The following is a 20,837-nucleotide window of genomic DNA, read 5'->3' on the forward strand; positions in this document are numbered from 1 at the left end:
TCACTTATAAGTAGGAGCTAAACTTTGAGTACATTTGGACACAAAGAAGGGAACAACCTAGACTGGAACCTACCTGAAAGTAAAAGCTGGGAGGAGGGTGAGGATGGAAAAACTGCATATCAAGTACTGTTCTTATTACTTGGGTGACAAAATAATTTGTACACCAAATATCTGTGAAACACAATTTACCTATTAAACCTACATAATTAACCCAAACCTAAAGTAAAAGTTGAAAAAAATTAAAAATGGGAAATCAGGATTGTGTACTGATATTAATAAATAAAGTTTAAAATCTGAAAAACAGTTCTATTGACTTGGATGTAATTTTTTGTAATGTTATATCCATTAAATGGCTTCAGAAAGGCAAACTTCTGTTTTAAAAACCATTCTTATTTGAATAGCATTAGTTATTAGCTTTGAAAAGAATAATATTTTTATACCTATGAAATTTATTAGTATGCTGATTCCTGGGTATTTTTACTTTTTGCTATTTTTGGAGTCATGATGTTCAGCGACAAAATGACTAGTTTTAAAAATTTTATATTATTGCACCTGAAACGAGAACTAAGAAAAATACTCTTAGTATAGGCTCTTAGCTAAGGAGATGTCTTTGGTTCTGTATGTCTGTTCATTAGTGTTTAAATAATAAATAAGATTTTTAACTTCACAATTAGTTATCTTGAATGAGTGAGGCATTCTATCCCATACATTTATAAACTCAAAAATAATGAGTTGCATCATCTTTATTTTTCTATACTTAACTGTGTTCTAAAATAAATGCTCTGGATGGGGAAAATATGGAAGTTACTTTGGAACTGGATAATTAACAAAGGCTGAAAGAGTACTGATATACATGCTAAATAAAGTCAATATCTCCCTGAATGAACTATTCAGAGCAATTCTGGTGAGTGTTAGACAGGATATAGAGACTTGGAGAAGAAGCTCCCATTTTCATAGAGAATGCAAAAACAATCATGTATAGAATGTTGGTAGAAATATGAATGGTGAAGGTCAATGTAATGAAGTCTTGGATGGGAATGAAGAAGGGTTACTAGACAAGGGAGAAAAGGTAATCCTTGTTATAAAGTGGCAAAGAACTTGGCTGAATTGTATTCATGTTCTAGTGTTTTCTGGAATATAGAACTTGCAAGAAATAAATATAGATATTTAGCTGAGATTTCTAAGCTAAGTATTGAAGGAGTAGCTTGTTTACTCCTGACTCATTATAATAAAATGTAAGAAGAAGGAAACATATTGAAGATGGAGTTGTTAAGCAAAAATGAGCAGAAACATACTTAGAGATTTCTCAGCCTATACATATGCAACCTATCCATATTGCAGCCTATTCATGTTGCAAACTGCCCAACAACCGTTTGATAAAGGGATCAGAATGGGTGTGAAGCACAGTCTTATTCAGCCGCCCCAGCAGAAACACTGCTAATTTGAACTGAAGGAAGACATGATAGAATGAAAGAAGACCATCAGACTTTTTAGATACTATAGTACCAGATTGTAGAGCTATTTGGCTGTATAATGTGTGCTATTCTTCAGGACAAGAGAAGAAGTATGTCAAAGATGATCTCTGGATTAATCCCGCCACTCCAGCCACAGATCCAGAGTGTTGAACCTGGGCGGCAGAATTACCTCCACCTTGGCTTCAAATATATAGCACAGGCATGAGAGCAGGGCTACTCATATTTGTGGGGGCATAATCCAACTTCAGTGAGTCCTGTAGGCAGAATCACCACCCCAGTGAGTCTGGAAGGCAGAGCATAGAGCCAAAGAGGATTATCACTGAGTTTTAGGAACTCATATTGTTTGCTGCTATAGGTTTTAGATTTGTGTAGAAGCTGTTATCCCTTGCTTCTTCCCTAATCTTTTTTACAAAATGGGAATGTCTATTCTGTGCCTATCCCATCACTGCATTTGAAACAACATAACTTTTCTGGTTTCATAGATTCACATCTGGAGAGAAATTTTGCTTCAGGATTGTACCTTGAGTTTCACCCATATCTGTTCTAGATAGTATTTAGATGAAACTTTGAACTACAGATGTTAAAGTTGATGGTGGAAGGAGGTAGGACTCTTGGAGCAGTCGGGAGAGAATGCATTTCTTTTGCGTACAAGACAGACATGAATTTTGAGGTAAGCGGTGAAATGATATCGACTGAATATTTGTATTCCCAGAAATCTGTATGTTGATGTCTAATTCCCTATGTGATAGAATATGGATGTGAGGATTTTGAAAGGTATCATAACATTTTTGCTTACTTAAAACTTTTAAATTGTTTTCAGCTTTAAGATATAATTGGCTAATAAAAATTGTATATATTTAACATTAACAACTTGATATTTTTGATACATGAATATACTGTGAAATAATCACTGCAATCAAATTAACGTATCAATCACCTCACATAGTTACTATTTCCTTTTCTATTTTTTTCGTGTGTGTGTGTGTGTGTGTGTGAAGAACTCTTAAGGTTTACCCTCTTAAACATTTTTAAATATGCCGACCAGGCGTGGTGGTTCACGCCTGCAGTCTCTGCACTTTGGGAGGGCGAGGAGGGAGGATCTCGAGGTCAGGAAATCAAGACCATCCTGGCTAACACGGTGAAACCCCGTCTCTACTAAATAAAATACAAAAATTAGCCGGGTGTGGTGACGGGCGCCTGTAGTCCCAGCTACTCGCGAGGCTGAGGCAGGAGAATGGCGTGAACCTGGGAGGCGGAGCTTGCAGTGAGCCGAGATCGCGCCACAGTACTTCCGCCTGGGCGACACAGCGAGACTCCCTCTCAAAAAAAAAAAAAAAAAAATTAAATATACCAGCAATGTTGTTAACTATGGTGAGTATGCTTATGCTATACATTAACTTTCCAGAAATTATTCATCTTGCATAACTGAAAATGTGTATTCTTTGACCAAAGTCTTCCTATTTCCGTCTTCGCTGAGCCTCTGATACCATCATTCTACTATCTGTTTTTATGAGTTTGATTATTTCATATTTCACTCATAAGAGAGATGATGCATTATTTTTATTTCTGTGTTCAGTTTATTTTACTTGGCATAATTTCTTTTTTTTTTTTTTTTAAGACGGAGTCTTGCTCTGTCGCCCAGGCTGGAGTGCAGTGGCTGGATCTCAGCTCACTGCAAGCTCCGCCTCCCGGGTTCACGCCATTCTCCTGCCTCAGCCTCCCGAGTAGCTGGGACTACAGGCGTCCGCCACATTGCCCGGCTAGTTTTTTGTTATTTTTTAGTAGAGACGGGGTTTCACCATGTTAGCCAGGATAGTCTCGATCTCCTGGCCTCGTGATCCACCCGTCTCGGCCTCCCAAAGTGCTGGGATTACAGGCTTGAGCCACCGCGCCCGGCCTACTTGGCATAATTTCTTACAGGTTTATTTCTCTATATTTTATTTTATTTATTTATTTATTTATTTATTTATTTATTTATTTATTTTTTGTGTGTGTGTGTCTTTTTTTTTTTATTTTTTTTTATTATTATACTTTAAGTTCCAAGGTACATGTGCACAACGTGCAGGTTTGTTACATATGTATACTTGTGCCGTGTTGGTGTGCTGCACCCATCAACTCGTCAGCACCCATCAACTCGTCATTTACATCAGGTAGAACTCCCAATGCAATCCCTCCCCCCTCCCCCCTCCCCATCATAGGCCCCGGTGTGTGATGTTGCCCTTCCCGAGTCCAAGTGTTTGAGACAGAGTCTTGCTCTGTCACCCAGGCTGGAGTGTAGGGGCACGATCTCTGCTCACTGGAACCTCCGCCTCGGGGGTTCACGGCATTCTCCTGCCTCAGCCTCTCGAGTAGCTGGGACTACAGGTGCACAGCACCAAGCCTGGCTAATTTTTGTAGTTCCAGTAGAGACGGGGTTTCACCATATTGGTCAGGCTGGTCTAGAACTCCTGACCTCGGGTGATCCACCCGCCTTGGCCACCCAAGTGTTGGGATTTCATGCTTGAGCCATTGTGCCGGGCCACAGGTTTATGTCGTAGATATAGCACATTTTTTTTTTTTTTTTTTTTACATTTCTTTTCTTTTTTTTCCCCCAAGGTCTTGGTGTAATTTTAGAATTCACATCAACTTTGGATTCAGCTAATACATGTCATTACATCATTGACCAATGTTGTATATATAGCACGTTTTAAAAAATCAATTCATCCATTGATGGACAGTTATAAGATTTACATATCTCAGCTATTGTGAATAAAGCTGCAATGAATGTGAGAGTGTTAATGTCTCTTCCAGATCCTAGTTTCAATCATTTTGCATATATACACATAAGTGAGATTGCTACATCATATGGTAGGTAGTTGTATTTTTTACTTTTTAAGGAACCTCCATACCGTTTTCCACAACAGCTGCACCAACTTTGCCAACAACAGCGTAGAAAAATTCCCTTTTCTCCACACCTTGGCCATCGCTTTTTATATTTTGTTTCTTGATAGTAGCCATTCTAACAGCCATGAGGTAATATCTCATTGTGGTTTTGATTTGCAGTTTTCTGAGAATTAGTGATGTTGAACACCTTTTTATATACTTCCTGGCCATTTGTATGTCTTCTTTCAAGAAATGTCTGTTCAGGTCATTTACCCATTTTTAATAGGGTTTTTATTTTTTTGCTACTGAGTTTATGATTTCCTTATATATTTTGGATATTATTCCCTTATCAAATATATGGTTTGCACATATTTTATTCCATTTTATAGGTTATCTCTTCACTTTGTTGATAGTTTCCTTTGCTGTGTTGAAGTTTTTTATTTTGATGTGGTATCACAGGTCTATATATATATATATATTTTTTTTTTTTTCGCTTTTGTTGCCTATGTGTTTGATGTGATGTTCAATTATTGTCAAGACCAATGTCAAGAATCTTTCTTCCTATGTTTTCCTCTAGCAGTTTTATGGTTTCACCTCTTAGGTGTAAGTATTTAATTCATGCAAAGATGTCATCAAAATACAAAAATCAGTGGTTTCTATACAATAGTAATGAACTATCTGAAAAAAATTAACAAAACAATACCATTTAAAATAGCAAAAAATATACTTAGGAATGAACTTAAAGAAGTGAAAGGTTTGTACACGAAAATTATAAAACAATTATGTAAAAAATTAAAGAAGCCACAGATAAATGCAAAGATGCTCCATGTTTATTGATTTGAAGAACTAATATTGTCAAAATGTCCGTACAACTCGAAGGTATCACAAATTTGCTTTATTCCCTATCAAAGTCCCAGTGGTATTCTTTTTAGATACATAAAAAATAATCTTAAAATTCACATGGAATCAGAAAGGCCCCAAATAGCCAAAGTAATCTTGAACAAGAATACAGCAAGAGGCATCACACGTGCTAATTTCAAAACATATTAAAAATATACATTTGTCAAAACTGTTTAGTACTGGCACAACAGCAGACACAGACACATGGAACAGAATAGAGATCTCAGAAAAAAAATCTACACATTCACAGTCAGCTGATCTTTGACAAGGGTGAGCAAATAGACAATGAAGAAAGAATAGTCTCTTGCATAAATGGTCTTGGAAAAATTGGATATCTTCATGCAAGATTATGAAATTGGACCCTTATCTTACACCACATACAAATTTTAAGTTAAAAATATAGAATGATTTGGAAGTTTCTGTGGTTGGAAACAACAATAAATACATGTTGTAAAATGCCTCTGCAGTTTTGGAACCATAACATCCTTGTAAAGTAAAATAAAATGCATGGTCATTGTAAAAAATCAAATAATATGAATATGCTGGTTGCTACAGATACTGTCACAAGTGCCAAGAAGCTGAATTGGCAAGTTAGTAACCGGTGTGCAGGCAGATAGGAAGGGATGCAGAAAACTAGCAAGAAATGATGCTTGTGTCTGTTTGGCCTACTGTCAACATTCCAGACAGTAAGAAAGTGAGTGGCAGGTAAAGTGAGCTGTCCTTTAATATTCAGCATTGTAGATCCAAAGGTTTTGAGATAATACTTTGTAGAGCTATGTTTGATATCTTTTAATATACAACATCCCTTTTGAAGAAGAAAGCACAGCTTTCATCACATAAAGTCATTAACTTCTAAAAAAAAAAAAAAGAAAAAACAAACAGAAAGTGAAACTTCTGATCCAGTAGTGGATCATTTAACTGGAAACTGATTCAGAAAGTTTGGAATTATCCCTAAAATTGTGAATTACACAAAGAGAAGGCAAAACTAATGGATATACAACCCCTAACACTAAGATACTTCGAGTGATGCACAGCTTTTGATACTGGACTCACATAGAAACAGTGCTTCATAGAAACAGTGGTTCATGTCTGAGGCTACTTATTTTAAAGAAGCACGGTCCATAAAGCTCCAATTTTTTTCTTATATATTTTTTATTTTTATTTTTTGAGACGCAGTCTCTCTCTGTTGCCCAGGCTGGAGTGCAGTGGCGTGATATGGGCTCACCGCAACCTCCCCGTCCTGGATTCAAGGGATACTCCGGCCTCAGCTTCCTGAGTAGCTGGGATTACAGGCGTGCACCACCACACCCAACTAATTTTTCTATTTCAGTAGAGATGGGTTCCACCATGTTAGTCAGGCTGGTCTCCAACTCCTGACCTCAGGTGATCCGCCCACCTCGGGCTCCCAAAAGGCTAGGATTACAGGTGTGAGCCACCGCGCTGGTTCAGATAAATTTTTGTAGAGGACATAGGTGTAGGGCTGCCTAGTTTTCAGAAAACCATCAGGTTACAGAACACCTGGAATAAAAATAAGTATTTACTTGTTAATTGCCGTGAAAAAAAAATTTCTTTAATACTAAGAGCATTTAATTATCTACAGGTGAAGAATTTACGAAATTGTGGTGTATCAATGTGGATTATAGAGATGGAGTGGAAAAAAGAAATGTATCTAATTTTTGACAAGGTTTTAATTTTCTTCAGGAATCTGGACTTCAAAATTGGCCCTTATTCAGAGAAGAAAAAACTCTGTTTCAGAGAACTAGTGACAATTTAAGAATGATGAAGAACCATTAGCTGGATAACTGAATAAATATTCCAACATTTTTCCTAGCAAATAACATGCACCTTTTTGTTCCTCTGCTTGTTTGTTTTTGAGCACACAGTTACAAATGCAAAACACAAAATATTTCTTGCTGATACTCAGAATTTGTTTGACCTCAGTAATTTCAATTTCATATTTCTTCCTATTTTGAGCTCTAGAAAAGAATTTATAGAACAACTGTAAATTATAAAATTTAAAAGGTATTTTAACAGGATAGGTTAAGGTGAAATAATTTTATGGGTGATATCATGTAGTACTCAATATTAACCGGACATTTTGAAAAGGAGGGAGAAAGTTTTCATAGCATCCATATGTCTTTACTTGAGGTTTATGCTCTATTTCATAACAGTTTCTCTGTTACCTTTTTATTATTTTAGAGCAAATTTGCAGATTAAATTTCAATGCAATAATTGTGCATCTGTTGCAAAGAACATATGTATAAGAAAATAATTGTAGACAGATTTTTTAATGTATTAGTGACTTCAATTTTATTAGCTTTAATTCCATTGGCTTCCAATGGCCATGGAAGTACACTTTGGAAATATTGTTGAGGACTACAATCTGACTTTATTTTTGACAATATGAATTACATAATTTAAACAGAAGCCATTCTTCTTGATAAAATGTCAATGAAATTAATACACATTACATATTAAAAAGTGAAAATTAATGGATTCATATTTTTTCTCTCCAATTTTGCAACTCTGAAGTAAGCAAATTTAACTATTTGGTGTACCACCTTTTTTTTTGTTGTTTTTCTAAACATAAATGTGCCTATTTTCCCCAAACTTAGGTTATAAAAGAAATATTATTGCTCACTTCCTTTTGCCTATAAATATGCTAATGTTTCTCTATCAATACATATTCATCACTCCAACAAAATAAATAGTTGTAGAATTTTACTTAATATGAACATTGAGTGGCATATTTATCCATACCCCTGTTGATAGATATTTGGTTTGTTTCAAATACTTCTCCTATCAATATTGCTGCCATTAATTTTCTGATGCATTTTGTAAAAAATAGATGGAAAACATGAGAAATATGTGAAAAGATAAGATAAAAATGAGAAAAATGAGGGTGGTATGAAAAGGAAAGAAAATAAAAAGTTTAGAAGCAAAACTAAATATTAACTATCATATTTCATGGAATCTAAACTTCCAATCATTTTCAGATTTACCATTATCTTATGTACCATCCAGAAAAAAAAAATTGCTGGGAGTTAACTCTGGCATAATTATCCCTTATCAAAATAGAATTTGAAAAACATGTACCCTCAATTATGGAATAAATATATATGTAGTACATAAGATATATCTTGTATCGTTTGTATTAAAATGAAATAGCATAATTCATCTACTCTTAATTTATCTTGCAGATATAGGCCTTGGAGTGATTAATGCTTCAAGATATTCTAAATAAAAAATATGTTTCTGCCTGAGACAGAATATTAAAATTTAAGTGCAAATAAATAATTTTAATGCTGAATTGCTTTAATTTTAATCTTTAAATTACAAAGCAAGACATAATTACAACAAGGGCCTTTTGTAAGCAATAATAAAACTGTTAAAAAGAAAGACTATTAAAGTAAAGCACGTTCTGAGAACAATGCTAAGCAATTTTATGGTATTGTTATACATGCACATACATTGTATTGATCATTTTTTTCAACTTCTTTGCTATCTATCTGTTTATATCTTCTTATATCTCACATTCAGGTGATTAGTATATGTATATATAATATACATATCATTTATCAGGATATAATATAAAGTTCCAATAATTAAGAATATGGATGTGCAATTAGACCAATAAAACAGAATAGAAACTATAGATACTTTAAAAATATTTGATTTATGATATGCATGACTCTGAAGTTCAATAAAGAAAAAATATAATCTCCAATTAATATTATTGAGTCACTTGGATATTAATATGCAAATAATGGATCCTCATTACTATATGACATTATGCACTAAGTGACTATAGTTCGCATTGTGAGGAGTAAAAGGAAAAATACCCAGGAGAAAACATTTATACCCTTATGAATTTAGAATGTGAAAATATTTTTAAAATGAAACACAAAAAACACTAAATGCAAAGAAAAATATATACATCTACACATTGAAACTAGACTCCATTAAAATTAAAGATATATGTTTACCATTAGACATTAGGAAAATATAAAAATAAGTTCTAGTGTGAGAAATGATATTTTCAAGAAATATATCTGTAAAAGGACTCATTCATAATATATAAAGAACTTCTACAAGTCCACTAGTAAAAGATAGACAACTCAGTGATAAATGAGTAAAACTCTGGAATAGTTAGTTCTCAAAAGAGGATGCTTACGTGGCTAATGAATATATGTAAAGATACTTAACATTATTGTTCATAAGGAAATACAAATTGAAACGATAACATACACTGCACATTCACCAAAATGAATAAAATCAAAAGTGTTTGCAAGGATGTGATGCTACTCTCATTAACTGTTGTTTAGGGTATAACGATTTCCAAAAATTGTTTCACAATATCTTCAAAGGCTGAATCCATGCATACCCCATGGGCCAATAATTCATCTCCTGGAAATATACCCCACAGCAATGTATATATATCTTCCCTCAAAAATTCGTGCAGTTATTTTCATCACAACTTTAATCATAATAGCAAGAACAAAATAACTGGACTCAAGACAAATATACACCCACATTAAAGTAGATACATAAATTATAGTATACCCATGTAATAGGATACTATTGAACAATAAATATAATTGAGCATCAGCCCAAGTATGAACACGGTAGACTTGGAAGAATAGTTTTGAGCAGATCAAGTATATTGTATAATTTATTTGCAGAAATTTTCAATAGAGAAAAAACTAAACTACACTGTTAGTGAAACCGGAAATGTTCCCTTGTTCGCCTTGCAGAGTGTGCGATGGGGGTGTGGCTCCCTTCTAACAGTGCCACTGCTGCTCAAACCTCTAGGGGAGCATACAGAGGGGCAGATTGTGGGGCTTCCACTTCAAGGCAGTGTGGGTGTGTGTTACAGGGTGTTCTGTTAGTTTGCTGTCTATAGGCGGTTTGTGGTAACTAGCTCAATTTGACCCCCTTCCTTATCACAAGGACAGAGGGATTTCTGTAGCTCTCTGCCCAATCAGGGAGCCAGAAGAGAGATGGTTTTCCCCTGGAGTCTGGCCGCTCTTCTCCAACTGCTCCAGCCAAACTTCACATCCTCCTGCCAGTCGTGCCGGTGCCTGTCAGTGTGGTCTTCGTGTGGTCTTCTGCCAGTGTGCTCCTCTCCAAGTCCACAGAATGACCAGTCTCTTGTGTCTTCTTCTGCCGATGTGCTCTTTCGCCAATGTGCTCCTCTCAATGTCCGGTTGCCTGTGTGTCTGCCCGCTAGGGTCTAGGGTTTTCACAGGCCCACGATGGAGGCATGGCAGGCCACAGTGGTCTTGGGAAATGCAACATTTGGGCAGGAAATGCTTGTCCTCACCTAGGTCTGTGGGAGTGGAGTCCTATCCAGGGTCCCGCCTTTCTCTACCCAGCATTTCCCTTCCTGCTTCTGTATCATTTAAAGGGACCATACTCTTCCCTTTCAAGCACTCCCATATCATTAGCAGTCAAGAAAATTGTTAGTTTTGGAAGCATTAAGGTGGACTTGAGTGCTGCAAATGTTTACTTTATTGACTCAGGTTCTGGTTATCTATGGATGTTTACTTTATTAAAAAATATTGAAACGTACACTTACTATTTGTGTTTTGTTTTGTATACAGAGATTAATGAATAGTTTTAGATCACTACAAAAACAATAAGACACGATGATTCGTTAATGCTTGCTATGAACCACGCATTATTCCAAGTGATTTACGTAAATTGACTCATTTAATGCTACCAACCTTATGAGGTAAGCTATTTTCCTCAATTTAGCTGAGCAAAATGAGATTTATAGTAGTTAAATAACTTACCTAAGATTATGCAGCTAATGACTTGTGAAGTCAAAATTGAAATCTTTATAGCGTAACTACAAAGCCTAAATTCTTAACCACCATATTATATCTCAGAATGTAATTGTACCTTTTTATGTTAATTTTTCAATTTAAAATTTTTTCTAGTCAACAATTACATACAGATTAATATATCTAAATAGTAGCTTTTTGCTTTTGCTTGTCTTGTTTTCTTGTAATGCAGTTTCTTACAACAGGTTATCAATCTTACTTTTAGATTCATAACTACATAAATCTTCTATCATGGAATTGAAGTAGATAAATGAAACAACTTGTATCTACTTTTACTCTTAGAAGCACAACGTTCAGGAAGGCATTTTCTGACTTTATTATAACTAGTTTTCAGTTTATTTGTTTATTATTTTAAAATTTTTAATGTTTAAGTTTTGTGAGTACATAGTAGATGTATATATTTATAGGGTATATGAGATATTTTGATGCAGGCATACAATACATAACAATCACATGGGAGTAAATATGGTATCAATCACCTCAAACATTTATCTTTTCTGTGTTTTACAAACAATTCAATGATACTCCTTTAGTTGCTTTAAAATGCACAATAAATTATTGTTGACTATAGTCATTACCAGCCTGTAGTATCCATCATTTTGCTATCTACATGAGTTCAATTGTTTTAATTTTAGCTGCTACAACAAATAAGTGAGGATATGCTAAGTTTGTCTTTCTGTGACTAGCTTATATCACATAACATAATGACTTCCAGTTCCATTCATGTTTTTGCAAATGACAGTATCTATTTTTTTTTAACAGCTGAATAGCACTCCTTTGTGTATGTGTTCCACATTTTCTTTATCCATTCATCTGTTGATGGACACTTAAGTTGATTGCAAGTCTTGGCTACTGTAAACAGTGCTGTAAAAAATGCGGGAGTGCAGATATTTCTTTGATATACTGAATTCATTTATTTTGTGTATATAGCAAGCAGTGAGATTGCTGGATCACATGATAGCTCTATTTTTAGTTTGTTGAGGAATCTCCAAATTGTTCTCCATATCGGTTATATTAATTTACTTTCCCCAGAGTTTACAAGCATTCCATTTTCTCCACATCCTTGTCAGCATTTGTTATTGCCTGTCTTTTGCGTACAAGGCATTTCAACTAGAGTGAGATGATATCTCATTGTAGTTTTGATTTGCATTTTTCTTATGATCAATAATGCTGAGCAGCTTTATGTGTCTGTTTGCCATTTGCGTGTCTTCTGTTGAAATGTCTATTCAGATATTTTTACCACCTTTAAAACAGATCATTATAATTATTCCTAGAGTTCTGTTAGCTCCTTATATATTTTGGTTTTTAATTCGTTGCCAGGAAGATAGTTTGCAGATATTTTCTCCCATTCTGTGGGTTGTCTCTACACTTTGTTCACTTTGCTCTTTGCTGTGCTTTTGAAACGTGCTTCCATTTGTACATTTTTGCTTTGGTTGCCTGTGCTTGTGGGTGTTTTCTTTTCAAGAAATTATTGTTCAATTATCTTAAAGAGTTTCCCGAATTCTTTTCAGTAGTTTCATAGTTTGGGGTGTTAGATTTAAGTTTGTAATTCATTTTGATTTAATATTTGTGTATGGTGAGATACAGGAATTTAGTGTCATTTTTCTGCCTATGAATATTCAGTTTTTCACCTATGAATATTCAGTTTTCCCAGCACAGTGTTTTGAAGAGACTATCCTTTCCCCAATGTACATTCTTGGCATTTTTGTTGAAAATGAGTCGAGTGTAGATGTATAGCTTTGTTTTTGTTACTGGATTCTGTTCTGTTCCATTGATTCGTGTGTCTGTTTTTATACCACCACCAAGCTGTTTTACCTACTATAGCTCAGCGTTATAATTTGAGTCAGGTAATGTGATTCCTCCAGTTTTGTTCTTTTTGCTCAGGATAGTTTCAGCTACTCTGGTCTTTTGTGATTCCATATTAATTTTACAATAGTTTATGTGAAGAATACCATGGTAATTTGGTAAAAATTGCATTGAATCTGTAGAATGTTTTGGGTAGTATAGACATTTTAACAATATTGATTCTTCCAATCCATGATTGTAGAATACCTTTCCATTTTTTTTTTTTTGGTGTTCTCTTCAATTTTTTTGTGAAAGTGCTTTATGATATTCATCATAGAGATCTTTCACTTCTTTGGTAAGTTAATTCCCGGGTATTTTATTTTATTTGTAGCTATTTTAAATGGAATTACTTTCTTGATTTCTTTTTCTGATTGTTTGCTATTGGCATATAGAAATGTTCCTGATGTTGTGCATGTTAATTTTGTATCCAGCAAAATTATGGAATGTGTTCATCACTTCATATATATATATATCATATACATATGATATATATATGAGATATATATATGAGAGATATATATATATATATTTTGCTGAAGTCTTTAGGATTTTCCAAATACAAGATCATATTGTTTGCAAACAAGGATAACTTGCTTCTTCCTTTACAGTTTGTATGTTCTTTCTTTCTCTTGTCTGATTACTGTAGCTATGCCTTCTAATACTATGTTGAATAATAGTGGTGAAAGTGGGCATCCTTGTCATATTCCAGTTCTTGGAGGAAAGACTTTCAGTATCATACCAGCTGCGGTTCTGTCATACATGAGTTTTATTGTGTGAAGTTATGGACCTTCTATACCCAGATTTTTTTGGATTTTTATCCTGAAAGTATGTTGAATGTTATCTAGTGGTTTTTCAGCATCAATTGAAGTGACCATATAGTTTTTTTCCTTCATTCTGTTGATACGAATTATCATATAGACTGTTTTGCATATGCTGAACCATGCTTGTCTCCCAGGGACAAATATCACTTATTATGAATAATCATGAAGATCATGAAAAATGATCTTTTCAGCATGTTGTTCAATTTAATTGGCTAGGATTTTGGTAACCATTTTGCATCAGTGTTCAACGGGGATATTGACAGGTAGGTTTTTTACGTGTCTTTGTCTGATTTTGGTGTCAGGGTAATATTTGCCTCATAGAATGAGTTTAGAAGTATTCCCTCATTTGTTATTATTTGATTAGCTTGGGTGAGAGTGATATAACCTCTTCTTTAAATGTTTTGATATAATTCAGCAGTGAAAACATTGGGTTCCAGGATTTTCTTTGCTGGGAGAGATTTTTTTTTCCTATGGCTTAAATCTCATTACGTATTTTTGGTGTGTTAAGCTTTTGAATTTATCCATGGTTCAGATTTGGTAGGCTGTGTGTATCTAGAAATTTATCTTTTTTTTTTTTTTTTTTTAGTTTTTACAATTTACTGGCATATAGTTGCTCATAGTAGCCCTCAGTAATCATTTGAATGTCTGTAGTATCAGATTTAATGTCTAATTTTTTATCTCTGAATTTATTTGTGTCTTCTTTTTTTTGAAAAAACTTTGGCTAAAGGTTTGTTGATTTTGTTTATCTTATCAAAAAACTTACTTTTTATTTTGTTAGTCTTTGTATTGTTTTATTTATTTCAATTTCATTTATTTATGCTTATTTTCTTCTAATAATATTGGGTTTGGATTGCTCTTCTTTTCTAATTCTTTAAGATACATGATTAGACTGCTTATTTGCAGTTTTTAAATTTTTCATGTAGGCACTTATAGTGATAAGCTTTCCTTTTAATGTCCTCTTTAGTGTATCCCACAGCTTTTGGTATGTTGTGTTTCTGTTATCATTTGCTTGAAGACATTTTTAAATTTTCTTCCTAATTTCTTTATTGATGCACTGGTTAGTCAGCAGCATATTTTATAATTTCCATGTGTTCACAAAATTTCCAAAATTCTTCTTCTGATTGATCTATAGTTTTCAATTTTCTTCAGAGAAGATGCTTAATATGGTTTCATTATTTCTGATTTTTTAAGACTTGTTTTATGGACAATACATGGTCTATTCTTGAGAATGATCCATGTGCCTTAAAGAAGAATATGTATTTTGCAGCTGTTGGACGAAATGGTCTGTAAATATTTATTAGGTCCATTTAGTCTACAGTGCAAATTAAGTCTAATTTTTTTTTCCTGCCTGAATGATCTGTACAACATGAAAAGTAGGGTGCTGAAGTCTCCAGCTATTATTGTACTGGAGCCTATCTCTTTTCCTCTAATAATGTTCACGTTATGTATGTGTCTGGGTGCTCCAGTGTTATGTGAATATATATTTAAAAGTATTATCCTCTTGCTGATTTGATCTCTTTATCATTATATAATTACCTCCTTTATCATTTTTATTGTTTTTGCCTTAAAATATATTTTGCCCGATGTAAGTATAGCTACTTCTAATTTTTTTTTTTTTTTTTTTCATTTGCCTGGAATATCTTTTCTATTTTTTTTTTTTTTATTTTTAGTCTATGTGTGTCCCTATAGGTGAAGTATGTTTCTTATAGACAGCAGATTGTGAGTCTTATTTTATTATCCATTAAGCCACTCTATACTATTTGATTAGAGTGTTTAGTCCATTTACATTCTTTGTTGTGACTGATATGTAATAATAGCATGCTCCTGCCATTTTATGTGTTGTTTTCTGGTTGTTTTGTGATCTTTCCTTCCTCTTTTCCTTCCTTCCTGCCTTTCTTTTAGTGAAGGTGATTTTCTATGATGATATGGAACATGGTTTGGCTCTGTGTCCCCACAGAAATCTCACGTTGAATTGCAATCCCCATAGTCACCATGTGTCAAGGGCATGAAGAGATGGAGGTAATTGAATCATGGAGGAGGTTCCCCCATACTGTTCTCATGATAATGAGTGAATCTCATGAGATCTGATGGTTTTATAAGCATCTGGCATTTCTCCTGCTTGTACTTATTCTCTCTCTTGCTGCCCTGTGAAGAGGTGCCTTCTAACATAATTGTAAGTTTCCTGAGGCCTCCCCAGCCATGTGGCACTCTGAGTCAATTAAAACTAATACAGTGTTTTAATTTCTTGTATTTTACTTTTTGTATGCTTGTTGTATGTTTTTTGATTTGAGGTTTCCATGAGGCTTGCAAATGTTATATTATAACCTATTATTTTAAGCTGATGACAACTTAAATCATATTGTATAAAAAGCAAGGAGAAAACAAGTAAATAATGTACAATTTAACTTCATGCCCCTGTTTCTTATCTTTTTGTTGTTTCTCTTTATATCTTAGTGTACTGTCTATGTCCTGAAAATTTGTTGTAGTTATCACTTTTAGTGGTTTATATTTTAGTCTTTCTACTCAAGATATGAGTAGTTTACACACCACAATTGCAGTGTTATAGTAATTGGTGTTTTTGTTTTGTTCTGTTTTGTTTGTTTGATAGTTTTTGAGACGGAGTTTCACACTTGTCAGTCAGGCTGGAGTGCAATGGTGCAGTCTCAGCTCACTGCAACTTCCACCTCCCAGGTTCAATCCGTTCTCCTGCCTCAGACTCCTGAGTAGCTGAGATTATCGGTGCCCACCGCCACGCCCAGCTAACTTTTGTATTTTTAGTAGAGATGAGGTTTTGCCATGTTGGCCAGGCTAGGCTTAAACTCCTGACCACAGGTCATCTACACACTTGGGCTTCTCAAAGTGCTGGGATTACAGGCGTGAGCCACCAAGCCTTACCATCAGTGTTTTCTTTTCTAAAGTGTTTATTCTTACCTGTGAGTTTTATACCTTCAAATAATTTATTATTGCTCGCTATTGATTTTTTATTTTTAATTGAAAAACTTTTATTAGCATTTCTTGTAGGACAGATCTGGTGTTGATAAAATTCCTCTGCTTTTGTTTATCTGGGAAAGTCTATATTTCTCCTTATGCTTGAAGGAATGTAACTGGATATAATATGCTAGGTTAATTTCTTTATTTTCTTCAGCACTTCAAGAATGTCATTTTTCTCATGGAATGTAAGAATTTACTGAGAAGAGTGCTGTCAGATGTATTGGAGCCTCATTGATGTTATTTTTTTTTTCTCTTGCTACTTTTAGGTCCCTTTCTTATTCATGATATTTCAGAGTTGATTATTACATGCTTTAAGGTAGTCTCATTTGGGTTAAATCTTCTTAGTGTTCTATAACTTCTTGAACTTGAATATAGATATATTTCACTAGAAATAGAAAATTCACTGTTATTATAATTTTGAATAAATTGTCTACCCCTATCTCTTTCTCTAAGTAATCTTTAAGGGCAATAACTCTTAGACTTTTCTTTTTGATGTTATTTTTTTAGATATTGTAAACATGCTTTATCCTTTTTGTAATTATTTTTTCTTTTGTCTCTTCTGTGTATTTTCAAATAGCCTGTCTTCAAGCTGATTAATTCTTTTTCTGCTTCACCTCTTCTGCTGGTAAGAGATTCTGATGCATTATTCAATATGCCAACTGCGTTTTTGAGCAAGATAATTTCTGTTTGGTTCTTTTTTTTTTACTGATTTTTTTTTTCTTTTTAAAAATCATACTTTAAGTTCTGGGATACATGTGCAGAATGTGTAGGTTTGTTACATAGGTATACATGTGCCATGGTGGTTTGCTGCACCCATGAACCCATCATCTACATTAAATATTTCTCCTTTAATGCTATCCCTCCCTTTGTTTGATTCCAAGTCTTTGTTATTGTGAATAGTGCTGCAACAAATATACGAGTGCATGTGTCCTTATAGTGGAAAGATTTATAATCCTTTGGGTATGTATCCAGTAATGGGATTGCTGGGTCAAATGTTATTTCTAGTTCTAGATTATTGAGGGATCACCACACTGCCTTCCACAATAGTTGAACTAATTTACACTCTTGCCAACGGTGTAAAAGTATTCCTATTTCTCCACATCCTCTCCAGCACCTGTTGTTTCCTGACTTTTTAATGTTTGCCATTCTAACTGGCGTGAGGTGGTATCTCATTGTGGTTTTGATTTGCATTTATTTGATGACCAATGATGATGAACTTTTCTTCATATGTTTGCTGGCTGCATAAATGTGTTCTTTTGAAAAGTTTCTGTTCATACATTTTGCCCACTTTTTGATATTTTTTTTCTTACAAATTTGTTTAAGTTTCTTGTAGATTCTGGATACTAGCATTTTGTCAGGTGGATAGATTGTAAAATTTTTCTCCCATTCTGTAGGTTGCCTGTTCACTCTGATGGTAGTTTCATTTGCTGTACAGAAGCTCTTTAGGTTCATTAGATGCCATTTGTCAATTTTGGGTTTTTTTGTTGTTGCTTTTGGTGTTTTAGTCATGAAGTCTTTGCCTGTGCCTGTGTCCTGAACGGCATTGCCTAGGTTTTCTGCTAGGGTTTTTATGGTTTTAAGTTTTACATTAAAGTCTTTAATCCATCTTGAGTTAATTTTTGTATAAGGTGTAAGGAAGGGGTCCAGTTTCAGTTTTCTTTATATGGCTAGCCAGTTTTCCCAACACCATTTATTAAATAGGGAATCCTTTCCCCATTGCTTGTTTTTGTCAGGTTTGTCAAAGATCAAATGGTTGTAGATGTGTGGTGTTATTTCTGAGGCCTCTGTTCTGTTCCTTTGGTCTATATATCTGTTTTGGTACCAGTACCATGATGTTTTAGTTACTATAGCCTTGTATTATAGTTTGAAGTCAGGTAGCATGATGCCTCCAGCTTTGTTCTTTTTGCTTAGGATTGTCTTGGCTATGTGGGCTCTTTTTTGGTTCTATATGAAATTTACAGTTTTTTTTTTATTTTTTAAATTCTGTGAAATAAGTAAAGGGAAGCTTCATGGGAGTAGCATTGAATCTATAAATTACTTTGGGCAGTATGGCCATTTTCACAATATTGATTCTTCCTATCCATGAGCACGGAATGTGTTTCCGTTTGTTTGTGTCCTCTTATTTCCTTAAGCAGTAGTTGGTAGTTCTCCTTGAAGAGGTCTTTCACATCCCTTATAAGTTGTATTCCTAGGTATTTTATTCTCTGTAGCAATTGTGAATGAGAGTTCACTCATGATTTGGCTCTCTGTTTCTTTATTATTGGTGTATAGGAATGCTTGTGATTTTTGCACATTGATTTTGTATCATGAGCCTTTGATGAGGTTGCTTATCAGTTTAAGGAGTTTTTGGGCTGAGAAAATGGGGATTTCTACATACACAATTATGTCATGTACAAACAGAGACAGTTTGACTTCCTCTCTTCCTATTTGAATACGCTTTATTTCTTTCTCTTGCCTGATTGCCCTGGCAGAACTTCCAATACTATGTTGAATAGAAGTGGTGACAGAGGACATCCTTGTCTTGTGCTGGTTTTGAAAGGGAATGCTTCCAGCTTTTGCCCATTCAGTATAATATTGGCTGCGGGTTTGTCATAAATGGCTCTTGTCATTTTGAGATATGTTTCATCAATACCTCGTTTATTGAATTGTTTTAGCATAAAGGGGTGTTGAATTTTATCGAAGGCCTTTTCTGCATGTATTGAGATAATCATGTGGTTTTTGTCTTTGTTTCTGTTTATATGATGGATTATGCATATTAATTTGTGTATGTTGAACCAGCCTTGCATCTCAGGGATGAAGCTGACTTGATCGTGGTGGATGTTTTTTAATGTGCTGCTGGATTTGATTTGCCAGTATTTTGTTGAGGATTTTTGCACTGATGTTCATCAGAAATATTGGCCTGAAATTTTCTTTTTTGTTGTGTCTCTGCCAGGTTTTGGTATCAGGATGATGCTGGTCTCATAAAATGAGTTAGGGAGGAGTCCCTCTTTTTCTATTGTTTGGAAGTGTTTTAGAAGGAATGGTACCAGCTCCTCTTTGTACCTCTGGTAGAATTCGGCTGTGAATCTCTCTGGTCCCGGGTTTTTTTCGTTGGTAGCCTATTAAGTACTGTCTCAATTTCAGATCTTGTTGTTGGTCTATTCAAGAATTCGACTTCTTCCAGATTTAACCTTGTGAGAGTGAACGTGTGCAGGAATGTACTCATTTCTTCTAGATTTTCTAGTTTATTTGCATAAAGGTGTTTATAGTAGTCTCTGCTGGTAGTTTTTATTTCTGTGGGATCAGTGGTGATACCCTGTTTATCATATTTTATTGTGTCTATTTGATTCTTCTCTCTTTTCTTCTTTATTACTAGTGGTCTATCTATTTTGCTGATCTTTTTTTAAAAAAACCAGGTCCTAGATTCACTGAGTTTTTGAAGGTTTTTTCATGTCTCTATTTTCTTCAGTTCTACTCTGATCTTAGTTATTTCTTTTCTTCTGCTAGCTTTTGAATTTTTTGGAATTTGTTTGCTCTTGCTTCTGTTGTTCTTTTAATTGTGATGCTAGGGTGTCCATTTTAGATCTCTCCCACTTTCTCATGGAGGCATTTAGTGTTGTAAATTTCACTCTTAACACCGCTTTAGCTGTGTTTCAGAGATTCTGGTACATTTTCTCTTTGTTATCATGGCTTCAAAGAACTTATTTATTTCTGCCTTACTTTTGTTATTTACCCAGTAGTCATTTTGAAGCAAGTTGTTCAGTTTACATGTAGTCATGTGTTTTTGAGTGAGTTTCTTAATCCTGAGTTCTAACTTGATTGCACTAATTATCTCTCTTGTTGATCTGTCTAATATTGGCAGTGGGGTGTTAAAGTCTCCCACTATTATTGTGTGGGAGTCTAAGTCTCTTTGTAGGTCTCTAAGAATTTGCTTTATGAATCTGGGTGCTCCTGTATTGGGTACATATATATTTAGGATAGTTAGCTCTTCTTTTTGCATTGATCCCTTTACTATTCTGTAATGCCCTTCTTTGTCTTTTTTTGATCTTTGTTAGTTTAACATCTGTTTTATCAAAGACTAGGATTGTAACCCCTGCTGTTTTTTTTTTTCTTCCCAT

The 20,837-nt window shown here is 34.4% G+C and overlaps 1 non-coding gene across 1 annotated transcript; it reads right to left on the minus strand.

Moving 5' to 3' along the window:
- Nucleotides 1–4,067: 4,067 nt before the first annotated feature.
- Nucleotides 4,068–4,139, minus strand: LOC112616728. Its single transcript, XR_003117754.1, has one exon. It is a non-coding gene; the product is annotated as a small nucleolar RNA SNORD45 (small nucleolar RNA).
- Between the last annotated feature and the right edge of the window lie 16,698 nt (nucleotides 4,140–20,837).

Source organism: Theropithecus gelada, chromosome X (assembly GCF_003255815.1).
Source record: "Theropithecus gelada isolate Dixy chromosome X, Tgel_1.0, whole genome shotgun sequence".
NCBI classification, from domain to species: Eukaryota; Metazoa; Chordata; class Mammalia; order Primates; family Cercopithecidae; genus Theropithecus; species Theropithecus gelada.